General features: G+C 38.1%; 1 long non-coding RNA gene across 4 annotated transcripts in view; it reads left to right on the top strand.

Moving 5' to 3' along the window:
• LOC144313706 (uncharacterized) overlaps positions 1–17949 on the top strand; it is a 151998-nt gene extending 134049 nt beyond the window's left edge. Inside the window, exons 6-9 of one of the 4 annotated variants that reach the window (XR_013379327.1) lie at positions 12817–13068; positions 13792–13845; positions 15182–15284; positions 17625–17949. This is a non-coding gene — a long non-coding RNA (uncharacterized LOC144313706). Of the gene's footprint in view, positions 1–12816; positions 13069–13791; positions 13926–15181; positions 15285–17624 lie in introns of all 4 variants that reach the window. The other 3 variants (XR_013379325.1, XR_013379326.1, XR_013379330.1) reach the window with 3 other exon arrangements.
• Positions 17950–19080: the final 1131 nt, after the last annotated feature.

Raw genomic sequence — 19080 nt, 5'->3', positions numbered from 1 at the left:
AATTTTTAATGAGTCAATTCAGACAAAGATGGATTTGATGAATATCCCCATGTAGAAACAGCTACAATTAAAGCAGCTCTAAATTTACCAGGGACATTATGTGAATTCAACAGATATGACTCAAAACATAAATCCATGAAAGCAAATGCCCTGAAGTGGCAGTTTATCTCCTCATAGAGATAAGGCTCACGGATGATTGCAGCATTCTTCTATTCCCTGTGTCTTATATTTTAGATAAAAGCCGGAGGTGAGACAATACCCCACCTCAATAAGCATGTCTTCCTTTGCCTGATCAATTCTTCAGGTTTCAGGACAAACTTCACTTGCTCACTAAAGCCTCATGACTCCTTACGTCTCCCACTCCACAGTCTGTGTTAGATGTTTTGCTACGTGCATCCTTATCACTTTACGTGATTTTATCACAGGTTTGGCACTGCCATTTATCCATAACTTCCACTTAATTCCATGGAGAATGGAACTATTTCAATCTTGTTCATTGTTTTATCCCTAGAAATTAGCACTGTGCCTGGCAGAAAATAGGCACTCAGTTGTCAGATGACTGAATGATTGAATAATTGAATGAATGAATGAATGAATGAACAGACATCTAATGCCAAAGAAATAAAAGGGTACAGCAGATCTGCCATTTCTTCACCTGCTCTTCTGGGTCAGACCTCAATTTTGCATTCGGGAGGTAGGAAGTGGTTATTTTACCATCTTCTCACTGAACTCCAGGTCTTTCTGAATACCAGTTATTGCTTCTGAAGGCAGAACCCAAACTCTTCTACACTTTCTACATCCCGTATCCTTGTCTTGTTTATGACATTTTGAAGAAGAAAAAGACACCGTAGTACTTTTTGCTAATTTTCCAAAGATCCATCAACAACTCCTAGCCCATAAAAAAGGGCTCATTTTCTTTGCCATATGTTGGAGCTCTATCAGCTAAAATCTATGAGAATTGAATGTAGATGAAATATTTCAATATAGCATGCACATAAGAATACATAGTAACATATTTTCTCGATGTCAAGATAATATCTATATAAAAGCAAATTTCTACAGATTCAACCTTAAGTAAATTAAGATAATAATGAGAAGCTAGGTGAACTTGGTTGCAGATCTGAACTGTGACTATTACTATCACTTTTCCCATTCACCAGCTGGGTTCCCTGAAGTCAGAAAACCTAGTAGAATAAGGAAGATGTACTGGGACTGAAGCGTCAACAGTTGCTTTTGGCTCAATCACAGGGTTGAGATCATAAATTTGTACTGCTCATCCAATTTCCCCGTTATGAAATTTACAGACTATTTCTTCTTTATATTCCAAACACTTTGCCACCCAACTGTGGTTCCCATCTGGCTGTAGCTTTCTCTGTATCAGACCTGATTTTCTGGTTGATGATTCTACTATGGAAATTGTTTTTGAACAAAATGTTACAGAAAACAATCTCAGCTGCTGAAAAAATAGATTCTAAAATATCCTGTTTTAATTCGTCAACCTTAAAAATCCAGAAAAATGGAAGCTTAATTTCCAGTATCAAAGAAAACTTAAGATAATTATATTTTTAAAATAACAATTGAGAAATGTTTAGTGCAAAATCTAGCATAGTTTTTTTTAAGAAGTGGGATAGAGGCAGAAGAATGGCATTTATGCTTGATGTTTAGCATTAATGGCTTATTGTACTCCTTCACTTGCTGCCCAGTTTCTATCATTCTACCAAGCTGGTGCCATTGAAGAGATGTGAATATTTGCTAACACTGCCAACCAAAGTATGCATATTTTAATGATGGTTTTAGAATATACTTAAAAGAGGCCCCAAAGAGAAATATCTTATTACATTCTACTTGAGACAGTTGAAAACTCCAAATATATTGGAACTTTATTGGTAGCAAAAGCTCTTTAAAAAATGAGGCCATGTCTGCACATGAAATAAGAGGAAATTTGAGACAATTATCCAGATATTTCAGAATAAAAGAAATATCTTAGCCCTCAAAAGTCTACCCGCTAAAGCAAATGCTTGCTTTTCTTTGTCTCTCTTTTTTTCCAATTTTCTTTTTCTTTCTGCGGGTATGAAGCATAGAGATAATCACGGCAAGTTCCTATTTCAGTAAATCTGTGCTAAAACAAACATAAATGCCTGATATTTCAAGTCCTCTTGGAACCTGCATTTTGCCCCTCTTGTTGGGAGGGAGCAGGTAATGAGAGTAGGAGCTTCTGGTCCCCCACTAAGAAGACAAAGGGAAACAGCTTGTAGTAGCAGGAGATCTTGCTCCATGCCTTGGGCAGTGGCTGTGGGAGATTCAGGTGCAAACTTGAGCTTTTGAGTTATCTCTGCATTCTAACCTGTTTCTTGGTTACTAAGCAAATGTTTTACTCTATGGGTCTCCATGTCTTCATCAGACTAAGTGGTACCTAATCTGCTGCCTGGTAGTGAAGAGCACATCACAAAATAACATAAGCAAAACACTTTGTACTGTATATAGGTAGCATGGACTTGGTAAACAGAAACTATCGGTCAGAGTTAGTTTGGAATGGGGTCCAGTAGTAGTTCAAATCCTATATATACGTGTGCATAAATAAGTGCTTTCTCATAGTCCTAAAGTGCAAATATTTTCGCTTTTGGGACCAGCTAACCTTGTATCATAAAAATAGGACTGTCTGAAGACCTTTGTTAGCCTAGCACTCTTGTGTCAAGAGACCCCCATCCCTTTCATTTATAGCACATTTAATGCAGCCACACCCAACATAAAATACAATCTGCTGCAAATACTTTGAAAGGATGTTTAATTTTTGTTGAATATAAATTTAAATTTAGTTATGATTTGATTTCTCACCAACCATCACCATCTTCTTATGATCAGAGCAGTCTAATCTATAATTATTTTCCAAATGTAATACAATGTTGTGACAAATTCAATAATCCTGAAGATTAATATACTCATTAACATATTAATTTTGATTAGGACTCATTCCTGAGTAAAAAAAAAAAAAAAAAAAAATTCACTGATTACTTGTTAAGAGTTGTAGGTTTAAATTCCAGCTGTGTGACCTGAATTAAGCACTTGGCCTTTCTTTATGAAATGGGCATATTATCACTGCTTCCATCTCCTTCATTGACATATTGTGGTGCTCATGGGAAAGAAAATAAGTGTAGGGACCCTGTGATGTGTAGGATTATTAGTACTTGAATGAACAAATAGAACAAAAAGAAATAGTAGCAGCCTCAAAGTCAACATCCTTTCTACAACCTTTTTAGTATGTACTGACACAGAGCATCCTGAGGGAAAGTGTAGGTAGAAGACCCTACATCTGTGTATACCAAGAAGGAAACTAGCAGATTTAGGACCCAAATGGCCCTAAGTCCTGCCTTAGAGGTGTGGTCCAGGGAGGTCCTGCCACACTCAGGGACAACATTCCTTTCTTCTGCAAAGGTAAAAGCCTCAAGAGATGAGGCTCTTTTTTTTTTTTTATAAATTTATTTTTTTATTGGTGTTCAATTTGCCAACATATAGAATAACACCCAGTGCTCATCCAGTCAAGTGCCTACCTTAGTGCCCGTCACCCAGTCACCCCCACCCCCGCCCACCTCCCCTTCCACCACCATGAGATGGGGTTTCTTTTGATTAGAACCCACCCTTCAGTAGCCACTCACATGGCTCAAGGAAGGGCCCCACAAGTAGCTTACTCTGGCTCCCTGGAAAGTTCTGTGGCTTTCATCAAAGTTATGAAAGTGAAATGAGGCCAGACATCTTTCCAGGGCCAGTATGGTTCAGAAACAAAAATACACTGTGCAGCAAACTACCTGAGCCAAGGCAGCTGAATAAGCACCCAGCTCATAGCACAGGAAACCAGGGCTGCCCTGTAAATAAAATTAACGTAATGAGACTCTGTCGCCATCCCATGTCTGAGCTGAAAAGTGATTTCTGCCAAGCCCTGTATCCAATCAGATAACTATGTCTCTGAATAAGCATGAGACATTTAGCTAGAGATTTTCAATGGAAATTTGGAGCCCATGCACCAAAATATTTTCTTTATTTTATTTTCTTTAGTTCTCCCCGAAGAGCTATAGCACAGAGAGGACTTTTCCCATTCTGTGATTTTAGTAGCTGGTAACTTGCACCAAACTCTTTTAACTGAGAAATGGCCTAAAAGTGAACTTATACCTAAGGGAAGCAGGAAGGGAGGGAAGGAGACAGAGAGAGATAGAAAACCAGGAAGAGACAGAAAAAAGGAGGTTTTTACTGTCCAAAGTGCTTTTTTTACAGCCTCCAAACTAATAAAGAATGAATGGTTTAGATATCCATCTCTATTCCCTTTGCAATACAGTATCCAATGAGAGTGGCTCTCAAAGGTTTTTTCCATGAGGAAAGAAAATTCACTCATAGAAACAAGAGGAACAAAGACAATTGTTACAGATATGTCACAGCCTTATCTCAATAAGGTTGGCTGTGTATTTAGATACTTGGCTGAATTAGTACATCCCACTAAGTAACCTTGCTGCCTCTGTAGCCTCCTCAGTAAAAAAGAGTGGCAATCAACTACAGCTGACAATACTGTATGTGCCCCTTGTTGCTGAAATCAATCACTAATCCTGCATCGCTGGAACGAATAAAATGATAGGAAATCTGCTCTGACTGCAGAATGTCTTTTACTATATTTGCATTGAAGAACTTTTAATAATATGCTCAGCCTCAGTAGTCAACATTCCATGGAAATACAGCAGATTAGCTAGTTGACCCCCTACAGATTAATCAATTCATCCCCACTCTGTGTATATCCCTCTGAATGTGTTCTTATATAACTTTGTGTTTCACTAGGCTGCTCATATTCTCTTTCTTGGGTTATTCTCCAAGGGAACAGGTCAGGACTCTCCCTACTGTGGACTCCAAAGAGTAGTCCCAATGGACTATCTTAGGAGAAACCTAGAGATATTTTAGGGGTACTAGAAGGATGATTGCTGGGAATATGACAAACTTAGACTCACCTGAGTGCATAATTTTTAAAATTTAGCTTTTGGAAGCAGTCCTGAAAGGTTAGAAAGGTAACTTATAAATAGGCTGAGTAGAAGAAATTAGACCAAAAAACAAAGCCTGATTTTTTTTTTCATGTGTATCTGGTCTTTTGAAAAAGCAAGTTATAAAAGGAAATTCCTTAAGTGTCTGCTCTGGGATCGTTGGAGAGGGAGAGTGGAATGAACCGTGGATTCTTGAGTATTCAAAATAAATCTCACTACTCTATAGTGATAGGAGGTGCAGTGGTAAATGTCTGCACTCTGAATCACCATGACAAATAACTGAAACTCTCTATGCCTTGGTCCCCCCACCCATAAATAGAAATGCCAGCTATCAGAATTTTCCTGAGCAGTCAATGAGATAAAGCACATTAAATGACTATAAATATGTCTCACAAAGGGTAAATATTCAATAAGCATGAACATAATTATAGTGCTAATGCAGAGTGTACATTTCATTTGCCAAACATTACCTACACGCCTTGGCTGTGAAAGTTGACGTGAACACAATCTGTGTAGCACCTACAATTAGAATTTAACTTAGATACAAAATCTGTGTTCTAGTTATTTAAAAGCATACTAAAATGTAATGACTTGAAAAGTTTTTAGTCTTTGTTAGAGCTAATTCTTAGGGAAGTTAAAAATTAAAATATGGGAAGAATGACAGAACAAAGCAACAATCATAAGTAGAGATAGGCCCTCAGTTGATACTTGAACAATATGGGGGGTTTGGAGCACCGACCCTTGTAGAATTGAAATTATAACATGTAACTTCTGTCTCCCCAGAGACTTAATTATTAATAGTCTACTATTGACCAGAAGCCTTACCAATAACATATAGTCGATTAACACACATTTTGTATGTTATTTGTATTATACACCATACTCTTACAATAAAGCTAGAGAAAAATATTAAGAAAATCATAAGGGAAAAGATATATACAGTAGCACACTGTATTCATTTTAAAAAGTCACATTTAAAGGCCTTGTGCAGTTCAAACTCATGTCGTTCAAGGGTCAATGGTATATGTCACAGAGAATGTCACTCTCAGCTAAGACCTCTATCAAAGAACCGTTCCAAAATACATTTCTTCTCCTCCCAATAGATTCTGTTTACTATCCTTGCCAAAGCATCTTACAATATTAGGGTGATTTTTCAAGATATTAAAATTTAGCTTTTTTTTTTTTTTTAAGAATTTTTTTTTTTTTTAAGATTTTATTTATTTATGATAGTCACAGAGAGAGAGAGAGGGGCAGAGACACAGGCAGAGGGAGAAGCAGGCTCCATGCACCGGGAGCCTGACGTGGGATTCGATCCCGGGTCTCCAGGATCGCGCCCTGGGCCAAAGGCAGGCGCCAAACCGCTGCGCCACCCAGGGATCCCTAAAATTTAGCTTTTGGAGTTAAAAGCAGAATCTACAAACTCAGACTATCTTAAAAGTTGAAGTCTTTAGACTATCATTCAATTCAACCTCCACTCCACATAAAAACCCTCACCTGGAGAACTGTCAGTTACACATTGAGCACAAACCATTACAAGAGCTCATCGCCTCTTAAGGCTTTCCACCACTCCAACTTCACACGCTCTAATAGTGTGAAAAGTTCTTCATACTGAATTGCATTTCACATCCTTAGAACTATTTCGACTACCTGCTAGAACAATGCAAAATTAATCTATTTTCTCTTCTACATAAAAGCCCTTTAAATAAAGATTTTTATCAGGGTGGCCCAAAAATCTTTCTCCCATAAGCCAAATAACCATAGTACCATCAAAGAGGTGTTGTTTTTTAATTTCATGGAAATTCTCTGATCACTCTCCTCTTGGCTTATTGGCAAAGCACCTAATAGATACCACACCCTGTTGTGAACTGAAAAACACAATTTGGGACAGGTCCATCAGCTTCCTCGGACCTGACATTAACTTGCTATTTATACAATTCAAAAGGAAATTAGAATATTTAATAACTACATCATTCTGTTCCCTTGCAGGAGACCTGGTTGTATAAAAACTGGCTCGTGTTTATTTTAACAACAGTCCTGCTAGGTCTCCCTCTCTGTTCTTTACTTGCTAACCTGAACAACTGAATTTTAATCTAATCATGTTCATTGAGGTTGGGTTGGTTTTGGGTATTTGTTCCAACTGGCCTACATCATCCTGAATTCCAAATGTATTATGTGGGCGTCAGGTTTCAGGTATTTGCATAGCTTTTCAGTCCACATCTAAGTTGTTGGCCAGCTTTGTAAACGGGACAGGGACCAGGGCAGAACAGTTCCTATGCCAGCTGACTCAAAGGAAAATCGATGACCACGTTCTTTATTGACATGCATTCCAAATTATCAACAGGAAATCAGTAAAAACTGCCAAATGTCTTGCCTGAGTTAATGAAGACATAGATATTTTTTAAAATATCACTCAATTTAGAAGTCTAGTAATTAATGTATTAAAAAACAAACCAAGGGTAACTTGTGTGCCTGACCTTTTGAAATACAATCTGAAATCTAGTGGTTGCTCGTTTTCTATGAATTCACTAATCATTTGTTAATGATTCACCAGTTTTACTGGTATCAAATTTACCAGTCTGGCACATCTGTCATCCATTTCTCTTTCCCCCCTACCTGCTTTTTGTTTTTTGTTTGTTTGTTTGTTTGTTTTTTTGTAAATTACATAGTATATATTTTCCTCAAGGGTCCTGCTTATTTCTTCTTATTTGCTCTTCAAGTCTTTCCTTTCTCTAGAGAACAATTTATCTGGGCTTGATATTAAAAATCATCTGAAGTATCTAGGGGCACCTGGATGGCTCAGTGGTGGAGCATCTGCCTTCAGCTCGGGTCGTGGGATCGAGTCCAGCAATAGGCTCTCCACAGAGAGCCTGCTTCTCCCTCTGCCTATGTCTCTGTCTCTCTGTGTGTGTCTCTCATGAAAAAATAAATAAAATCTTTATAAAAAAGGAAGTATCTGGGTATCTTCTTAATGTCATCTTACCTCTTCTGGAATAACACTATAGAATATATTATGAACATATACTACTTTTATATACCTACATTATTTATATTTACATTATACATAAAAATATTAATTCTAATATACTCTTATTGCCATTTATTCTACTTTCCAGTTTGCCAAAGAAGTCAAATATAAGATTCTAAAAAGTTTCTAAAAAAAGGAACAAAGGGAAAAACCTTACATATTGATTCTTTTTTAAAAATTAAGTTTATTTTCTTTTTTACTCCTCCACAAAATAAAGAAAATGTTCTGCTTTATTCATGTCATTTGTTAGCATTATACTGTTTCCCAGAATATCAGTTCTGCCTTTTGTTGATACAAATACAGCTACATTATGATTTGGGAAGGGGTGGAGGGGGAGGCCAGGGAGGAATCTTTTTCCAAGACAGAAATCCTTACAGGATTTTAAATTCTTGACAAAATTCTTGCATATGCCTCTTACTCAATTTTTTCAAAACTTTGAGTACTTTTTTTTCTTAAAAAAGTTCTATTTTATATTTTTGCATTTATTTCTAAATATGAAAATGATTCAAAAATGATTTATATTCTGCAGAAGTTCCTAAAGTAAGGAAAATTATGTAAGGAAGCAAAAAATACATATTTTTATATGCACACACATCCATATATACTACACATACACACATATATATTTCTCAACTTAAGACTGCATCATGATTTTCTTATGTTAATAGAAATTACTTGATAACTTAAAAGATATTATAGTCTACCATATGGACATTCTCCTGATGCTGAATATTTAACTTTTTTCAAAGTTGTGATATTATAAATAATGCCACAATAAAAATATTTATATTAGTCATTTACCTGATTTCAAATTATGTCCATGTTAAAATAGAATTGTCCTAGCAAGAATAGTACTTTTTAAATACTATATTGTAGGATTTAATTTTGATTCATCCCACAGTTAAGAAGAAATTTTTTAAAATGTTTAACCCAAAAGGGTTTGTATGTGGGTGGCAAATTTCTAAATTCTTACTCATGAAATAATACAGATTTTCTATTAATTTCATTAAGAAAAAGAAACTAGCTTCACAAAATTCTTGGATTATAATTCTTTTACTTCGACATTAGTAAGTATTATGTTATTGGTTTCAGAAATATCCCATTAAAAGTCTGATGATACTTCATTTCTTTCCCTTCATAGATACATTGGGAATTCTTTTTACCATATATATTTTTTAGAGGATTTTTCTTCTTTTTAAAAATATTGCCAAGATATAGTGTGTTTAAGGGAATCTGGGTGGCACAGTCAATTGAACATCCAACTCTTGGTTTGGGCTCAGGTCATGATCTCAGGGTCATGGGATCAAGCCCCATGTTGGGCTCCAAGCTCAGCAGGGGCTCTGCTTTCTGCTTGGGATTCCCTCCCTCTCCCTCTTTCTCCTACTCATACTCTTTCTCTCTCTCAAATAAATAAATAAAATCTTTAAAATCAAATAAAGATACAGTGTGTTTAGAATCATCCACAACAGTCTTTTCTATGTATATTTTCAGGACCATTTTCTTTTCCAACCCTGAATGTTTCTTATAATTAAATATTTGGGGCAGCCCAGGTGGCTCATGGGCAGCCTGGGTGGCTCAGTGGTTTAGCGTGGCCTTCAGCCCAGGGCCTGATCCTGGAGACCTGGGATCAAGTCCCACATCAGGCTCCCTGCATGGACCCTGCTTCTCCCTCTGCCTGTGTCTCTGCCTCTCTCTCTCTCCTCTCTGTGTATTCTCATGAATAAATAAATAAAATCTTTTAAAAAAACAAAAATAAATAAATCTTTGGCCATTGTTTACAGTGACCCTTGATTATTCCTCAAGAAAACTCCTAATATTTATGCTCCCCATTTAAGATATTTCAATGTTTTTGTTTTATTCCTCTTTGTTTGAGCATACTGTAGTTTGTGGTTTTCCTCCACATCCCTAATTTAATACGTGTAATTTTTCATATATAGATAAATGTTAAAGGAAAGAATATAAAGCTGCCATCATTGTGTGCTAACCAGATAAGATTTTAAATAAAAACTGTAGAAATATCTTTAAGTATATCAACAGCATCTCCATTAAAACACATTAACATCTTTTCTCAGATAGATTATTCACAATCTTCTGGCCAGAAATGCATTATAGAACTTCTCTGTCCCTTGAACAATGTATAATTTTACATTATCTGTCCCTGAAAGCACATTCTTCTAGATTCTAATTTCCAAAAGAGAAGATTCATGTCTGTTATGTGTCATATCTAGCAACAATACCTAACATGCTATCAGGCTTGTAATACACACTCAAAACCTACTATTTGGGTGACACATTTACTCTGCACAAAAAAATAAATTATCTACTTAAATTCCACAATACTATTAAGTGTCTCTGTTCAAGTCATTCATCCCTTCTGAGGTTCTGATTTCTGACTTAACTAGGTGCTGGAAGAGCCATGGTAAGAGCTAAGCTTTCTAGGAAGAACACAGTCTTTTTCCTCAAGATTACCAACCATTAGGTAAACAGACAAACTAAAAATAAGATAAAACCTGGCCTGAGCAGACCATAAGGTATTGACAGAAATCCATCCTTACCCTGTTCCCCTGAAAAAAAAAATCTTTAATGGAGACTCTATGCTTAATAATCTTTTGAGATAAAAAAAAAAAAAAAAATCTTTTGAGCTACAAAAACATCCTGAACACTTCCTTTTCAGTCTTTATCACATATACTTGAAAAGCTCATAATCCCTTTTTGTTTAACCAAAAAATTCAGCTTAGCTGTTCTCCCTATATTGGTGAAGTTCAAAATATGTTTGTTTTCCTCAGTGCCCAAAAAGAGTATCTTACCACATAATAAGAGGTTGTTACATGCTCACAAATGCAACATGTATTAAGGCAAGGCCATTTCTCAAGTGATCTTTGTTTTGATCTGTGGAGGATTCATAGCTGAATTTAGGGAAATGTTCTTTCCCCCAAGTAATTGCAATCCATCTAATTCTAGCAGAAACAAACGCTTGTCATTCTGCTTATTCACACACCTACATGAGCAAATGCAATTTCCTTGAGATAAAGTATGTTGGCTGAATTGGTAAGAAAGAAATAGGAAAAGTAATTATTCCATAAAAAAAGAAACAAAAGAAAGAACCCTAGGCCTCCTTATTAGTTATTTGGTATAGAGCCATGTTTTCAGTTGGGGAGCTTGTGCAAGTGTATATCTTTTGCCTGGCTTGGAAAGAAATAAGGAAGAAACACACAGCTTATGGAGGTACAGATACATGAGATTTTCTTTTGGTCAATTACTAGAGCATGAAATGTAGCTTTATGCATAATCTTCCATAAATGTGAAATGATTATAAATCAACTTGTCTTTTACCAGTAGGCACAAGATAGTTAGCAAAGATGAAAATATGTCCTTCCATTATTTGCAACATGTATCTTTAGCTGGCCAATTTCTGCCCCCCTCCTACCTTTGTAGAATTTCTCACTTTATCAGAACTAGTGGGAAAGTGAAATTGCCCCAAACTATAGAAGGTGCCAAAGACTCACTTCCCCAGCAGCCTTTGCTACTGTAGAGAAAGCATGAGACCTACATTGTATCAATTATGTACATGTCAAAGGCACTGAGTCTAGAATCAATCATAAGCAGTATCCAGCACCAGCGGTGGTGACAGTTTAGGATGATGCACTGACACTGGGTGGTGACAGCCAGACTGTCTTCAATGGGCTGATTCAGTGGGAAGGATCAGTCAAGTTACCTAGATTTCAGTTACTTCTGTCTTTTTGCCACACTGGTTTTCCATCATTCTAGGGAAATCGGTGAGCTACCTACTATAGTCTTTTTCTGCTCAAAATACCCACAAATAATTTTTATTCCTTGCCACCAAGAACCCTACAATACAATGGTCTTACCAATGATACTAATGTCCAAGGTTCTATTATTGCATCCAACCTATTCTATGGCAATTCACCTTTTTACATACCTGATTCTTTTCTGTGAAGTCCTTCAGGGTAGGCATAACTTTGTAGGGTTTTTTAATGTTTTTTTTCCACCACCCATAATTCTATCACACAGGTCCAAATATATAGTAGGCACTTCAAAATGTATGTGAAAGTAAATGGTGCCATTAAAATCCTTTTATTGTTTCCCAGATGGGTAATTCACCTTATCCTTTTAAATTGAAATGACCACATACTCTCCCATGCCTATGCTGGGAAAGATTGTGTTACTTGCTTATGAGTTTGTCTTCTTTACCAGACCATTAGCTTCAGTGCAATGACCAAGTCTTAGTTAAATTTGGATCCAGAATCTGATGAATAAATTATTAATGAATGCTAACACAGCTAACAAATAATGGAGCTCTGACTAGAAATCATGTCCACTAGCGATTTCCTGCTCCAGCCACCTTCCACACCCTGAGGTAACATCACAACCAACACAAGTGTACTATTATACCACCACGTTGGCCTATGAGCACTGAGAAGAAATCCTCAGGTAAAATACTCATTCCAGCTCCATGAGGTAACCCCAACAGACCCCAGGGACTAAGGAATGGGACTAAGGAAGTTTAGAGTATCTGATTCTAGAAAAATCTGGTTGAAATTGTAAAGTCTACAACGAAATAATGATCACTAGTCATATGATAATGATGTCTAGTATGTTATAATGTACATGTATATACATGTCATAATGCATATATGTACTGTCTCCACTGAACTCAGCATACTTGAGGCAGATCATAAGTATTCTTACCATCCTAACTTATGTATTATATTGGAACACCCACTGTGAATTATTCCCTCTGACCCATCCTCCTAGACTGTCATCATTCCAGCAGCCCAGAAACTAAAGTTGTGCCACACAGATTATAAAGAAGATATTTACTTCAATATCTCTCTTGAGCTAATGGTCTCTGCCTGGCCATCGAATATTTATTCAACCTATCTGCAGTATGGCATGATGCAAGGAGGGCCAGTTTGGTAGCTCAAAACACTGGCTACCCCATTCATTACATGTGTATCCCCGGGCAACACTGAACTTCACTCTCCCTTGGTTTTCCCTCCAACAAAGGTGAGTATGCTACCTTGTGGGGATTTTATTAGGCTCTAAGTAGAAGAGTTTATATTTTAATATACAAAGCCCTTAGCAGGTGGCCACAGAAGTGAATGACTGTTTCTATTTTGATTCTTGTCAGGTATTATGCTCAGTTCTCCCCAAGTTATTTTATTCAATAGGTACAAAGGTTTTTATGGAAGGCATTATCCTTATCCCCACTTTACTGATGGAGAAATTGAGGCTCAGAGAAGTTAAGTAGCCTGTAGAAAATCTTTCAGTCCAGGATTCCAAGTGAATTTCCCTGACTCCCAAGACCACCCACTTAACTTGCATACTTCACTTCCTTTCACGTTATATGCCTCCTGCCTTCTCGATGTACTTTCCCTTGCTGCAGATGGATGGATCCACTGCACCACAGATAATGGAGTTACCTTCCAGCCTGTCACTTCATTACTCACAAAGCTGAATCACAGCCCTGAACAGCACCTGTCTCCCCCACCGGCTCACACCATCCCTGCTCTCACTCTGAGCACGAACGCAGTCTCCTTTGGCCCTGTGAGGAGCATGACAGAACTTCCCAGTGTATTTATCAGAAGAGCCTTAAGCTTTTAATAAATGACCATTTCAGAAATACAATTTCAGAGATCTCTTGGAGGCTATAATTGGAGACGGTATCATCACTACTGGCGATGGGAAGCTGACTGCATTTGTTTCTCTGTCCTCTCACGTTCCCTTCAGGTACCACGTAAAAGCAGTAAAAAATAGCTTAGCCAAGCTGAGAGCTCCTGAAGGGTAAGCCATTTCTCTGTCTCGCCCAGCTACAAGGTGGAGGCCCTCCTTAAAACGGAAATGCCTACTGTAATGACTCACAGGTGGCTTCCTAATGGCCTGTTTTATTGTTAAATGTCTCATTTTACCTGATAAATCATTGTACCCTTGCATCAATTGTGTGTCACTGGGCTAAAAACCCACCTTCGCTGCTGATCTTTCCAGAAACAACAACCCTAACCCATAGCACACTGCTTGTTCTTTATTCTGCATCCTAGATTAGGTGACCTACCTGCCAACTCCAAGCTCCTTAGGGTAGGAGTTTTTTTGTTATTTGTTCAACATAGTGCAATCCATGAGAAAGCTCTATATACCTTAAGAGTAGCACACAAATAAAGCTACCTGAGAGCTAACACCAGAGAGAGCCTGGAAAATGTCATGTGTTAAGAAATTAAAGATACAACTGTTTGATGAATCTGAATATCACCTTCATTTTAAATAAAAAATAAAGGTGTATTTTAAAACTGATAATTCACTCCAGGAGAGGCACAGTTATCTTCGATGTAAATGGTAGAAGGCCTTCTCACTCCTAAACAAAAATGACATGTAAAACAGTGACTTGCATGAAAAGAATGTTTTCAAAATTAGAGTATTTCTGCTTCTGGACTGAAATATTGTGGATATAACAAGATAATCTTTATGGAAACTTTATCATGATGGGGGGAGTAATATAAAAAATATCAACCTATTAACCTTTAAAGTGATTTCAAGTGGTGTGTCTTGTTCCCCTATGACAACTCCTATACAGAAAAACGTAAATAAAATTTCCTAGATTTGAAAGACCTTGTACTAGTGATGAGACAAAAAGAAATTAGGTAGTGCAGACATTCAAGAGGCTACCTGTATTCCTTCAGAATCAGGATAGAATGGGTCATGCTATAGTAATGAGCCAGTGCTATATCTCCATTAATACATGTTGTTTCTTGCTCAAAGATCTTGGTAGTTCCACTGGCTCTCCAAAGTTGGACCCTTCTAAGTATTAACTCAAGGTTCAGCTTATTCCCATCTTGTAAATGTACTATCTGGAACAGATGGCTTCCAGGGTTGCCAAGGCAGGCAAAAAGAAAGTTGGAAAATGGCCCAGAAGGTTTTCACTGCTATTGTGGGCTTCAAAGTTCACATGTTGTAGCTCTAACCCTCAATGGGACTATATTCAGAGACCTTTATATTTGGATCCTTATGGGGGTAAGTAATATTAAATGAGGTCATAAGGACAGGATCCTACTCTGATAGAGATAGTACCCTTATAGGAAGCATAGACACCAGAGCTCATGCTCTCTTTCTCCTTCCATGTACACAGAGAGAAAAGGCCATGTGAGGACACAACAAGCAGGTAGCAGTCCACAAGCCAGGAAAAGAGATCTCACCAGAAACCAAGCTTGCTGGTACCTTTTATCACAATGGTGAGAAAAGACATCTATTATTGAAGCCACCCAGTCTGTGGCATTTTGTTTTGGGGTTTTGTGGTGGTGGTTGTTGTTGTTAGTTTTTAAAGATTTTATTTATTTATTCATGAGAGATACAAAGAGAGAGGCAGAAACCTAGGAAGAGGGAGAAGCAGGCTCCCTGAGGGGAGCCCGATACTGGACTTGATCCCAGGACCCAGAGATCACGACCTGAGCCAAAGGCAGATGCTCAACCACTGAGCCACTCAGGTGCCCCTGTCGTATTTGGTTATGACAGTCTACAATGACTGATACAACTGCCTTTGCTCAAATGTGACACATGTCCTATCTGATCACAGATCATTGGTGAGAACTAGGCAAACAGCTCTGCCTAACTGCATGGAGGCTACAAAGTTTTGTTTCTCATATGCCCAGGAAGAAAAGGGATCTCAGGACTAGTGAGCACTAGTAATGGCTACCACACCTTCCCACAAAGACATGAGAGCTAAACAAACTCTGAACTGGGGAGGAAGACAGAGGATTTCAGAAAAATAAGGAGAGCAGGACCAGTAAGAAATCAGTGTCATTTCTATTTATCTTAGATTTAGCCACAAAGGAAAGGAAGTATATGAAATGAGTCCTTCTAAAATTATGGGTTATTCAAAGAGGAGATGGTTTGACTAGCTTCTATTCCAAAGATTTCTGAAAGCAAGAGCCTTCCCAAAGTACCATGTATTTTCTGAGCACAAGGAAGCCACAGTCTGACATATTAGGGAAGTGGGAGGCAGCTACCATTTCCAGAATCGGGTTCCCAATGGCTTACAGGGGTTTGGTAGAAAATTGAAGCCAAAATTCAAAACGATGTAACACCTCAAAATGAGCCAGAAAGACAAGCTCAGGGGCTAAAGTTGGCTGGTGGCCTGGAAGTTTCACTGGTAAAGAGGAGAACAGCTCCTTAATGCTATGCTCTGCAAGACAGAGTTAACAGTAGGAGATGCTGACATAGAACTGGGATTTATGGCTTCAATAAGGACAAGGGGATTGCATAATAGCAGAGGCCATGTGGCATTACTTAACAGACAGAGGCAAGATGGATGAAATTACTGTTAGGAAAAGCAAAGCCAAGTGGCAACCAGGGTATCTTGACCTGTAAAGATCTGTAACTACAGCTAACAGACCATAGTATTCCTAGGAGTAGATGGATGTCTAGTAGCCTGTGGTGTGTCAGGATATCCTCTCCTAAGTAAAGAACAAGTTGTCATATCTTGTACCCCATAGCTCTAAAAGAGATGTACAGCATTTGGTGGGTCTATCTGAACTTTAGACACAGCTTATATCACACTTGGGAGTATTGCTCTGAGCCATCTACCAGTTGACTCAAAAAGGTTCTAGTTTTTAGTGGCATTCAGAGCAAGAGAAGATTCTTTTTTTTTTTTTTTTCAAGAGAAGATTCTGTAGCTGGTCCAGGATGCATTGCAAGTTGTCCTGCAACTCAGGCCATATGATCCAGCAGATTTAATAGCAGTTGAAATATTCTTATTGAATAAAAATGTAGAGTACTGTCCTTAACAAGCCAAAAGAGAAGAGTCAAGTGATATTCTTCAGGTCCTAGACTAAGGCCAGGCCTTTTGCAGGAGAAAACTACTCACCATTTGAAAAACTGTTCTTGAAGTGCTAAGGACCTCTAATAGAATCTTAATAGCTTAACCAGAGGACACCAAATAATTATATGTTTGGAATTGCCCATTTTGAACCAATATTATCAGATCCATCAAATCATAATGTTGGATGGCTACAGCAGCAATCTGTCATATGTTGGAAATGGCATATCCAGAACCAGATACAAGCAGGTCTTGAAGGCACACATAACTTACATAACTTCTAGAACTATTAGGTCATAGTGATACATCTCCCTCAACTCATATCTTACAGCCACAGGGGGACACACACCCTACAATCAACTATTAGAGGAGAAAAACACCTAGGGCCTAGTTTCCTGATGGATTGACTCTACATGTTGGTGCTGACTATAAGTGACGCCACACAGAAGCCCCAGTCAGAGGTGGCCTTGATTGAAAGTAGTGAAGCGAGGGGTGCATCGGTGGCTCAGTCAGTTAAGCATCGGACTCTTGATTTTGGCCCTCTCTGTCTCTGTCCCTCCCCCTGCTCTTGTTCATGCTCTCAAAATAAATAAAATCTGAGACTGAGAGACAGAAAGGCAGGCAGGCAGAGGGGGAGGGAAGGAGAGAGGGAGGGAGAGAATCTCAAGCAGACTCCAAACTGAGTACAGAGCCCAACATGGGGCTTGAACTTACTAGAGAAGATACAAAACATGCTCTTATTTGTGTTTCACTTTAGAGTTCACTCTAAAGTACTCGCTGACTCCAGAGGTTCCACAAAAAGTCCTTACACAGTTGCCCAGGTGGTGACATGAACGAAGGCTATTCCTGGGCCAAACAGCATGGGACATTTCTTATCAAGGTCACTGCCAAATGCCCAGCCTGCCAAGAGCAGAGTCTGATGCCGAACTCTAAATATGGCATTATCTCCTGAGGAGACCAGCCAGCCACTCACTGGCAGATTAATTTATTAGACAACTTCTACCTGGAATTTTGCTTACTGGAATTGATACCTACTATAGATATGGGATTCCCTCCCTGGCCTCTAGTCTCTTCATCAGCAGCTCCCAGCAAAGACTTACAGTATACATAATTTAGAGAAACCTATCCTACTGATCATCAAATAAAGTACCTTTTTATGACTATGAAGGTACAACTATGGGTATTTGATCATTTGATCCACTAGTCCTACCATATATCATACCACTCAGAAGCAGTCAGCCTGCTTCTGACTTCATCAATGGCATGATGAAATAGCTCACTGAAGTCTCAAATAAGGTCTACCCCAGAGACAACATCCTTTGAGTCTGAGACACTGTGCTCTGGGACTTGGAGCTGAAGCAATGGCTGATGCACATGGTGCTATGTCTCTAAATGCCGGAACCAACTGGCTGGAAAAATAAGGGGTAAGATAGACAATGTTCTTCACATCCAGTTTAAAGTCATGTTTCCTAGAACAGTATTATTCAACCCGTGGTCTATAGACCAGTAGCATTAGCATCCCTTTGGAGATCATAAGATATATTTCTTGGGCCCCACCCCAAACCTATTCAGTTAGAACCTCAAGAAAAAAAAAATACCCACCATTTGCTTCAACGTGGATAGAACTGGAGGGTATTATGCTGAGTGAAGTAAGTCAATCGGAGAAGGACAAACATATGGTTTCAATCATACGGGGAATATAAGAAAACTAAAAGGGAATAAAGGGGAAAGGAGAGAAAATGAGTGGGAAATTATCAGTGAGGGTGACAGAGCATGAGAGACTCCTAACTCTGGAAAACAAATAAGAGTAGTGGAAAGGGAGGTAGGTGGGGGGTTGGGGTGACTGGGTGATGGGCACTGAGGGGGGCACTTGAAGGGATGAGCACTGGGTGTTATGCTATATGTTGGCAAATTGAACTCCAGTAAAAAATATACAAAAATAAATAAATAAACAAAAACCAAAACATAAATCTCTGTCTTAACAAGTTCTCCTGAGGATTCTATGCCAACATTTGAGAACCAGTGCCCTAAAATACAACTCAAGAAAAAAATTTCATATAAAATAATCCACTGAATATGTACTTTATGTTGGGTAATTGAATTTAAATAAAAAATAAAATAACCAATTGGTCAAATTTTTAAAAATAAATACATGAAAATGAAGCATAGAAACAAGCACACAAAAAAATGAAACATATCCACTTGTCTCACTC

Source organism: Canis aureus, chromosome 5 (genome assembly GCF_053574225.1).
Source record: "Canis aureus isolate CA01 chromosome 5, VMU_Caureus_v.1.0, whole genome shotgun sequence".
Taxonomy (NCBI): domain Eukaryota; kingdom Metazoa; phylum Chordata; class Mammalia; order Carnivora; family Canidae; genus Canis; species Canis aureus.
Note: the sequence above shows the minus strand (reverse complement) of the source record. Positions and strands in the feature narration are given on the sequence as shown.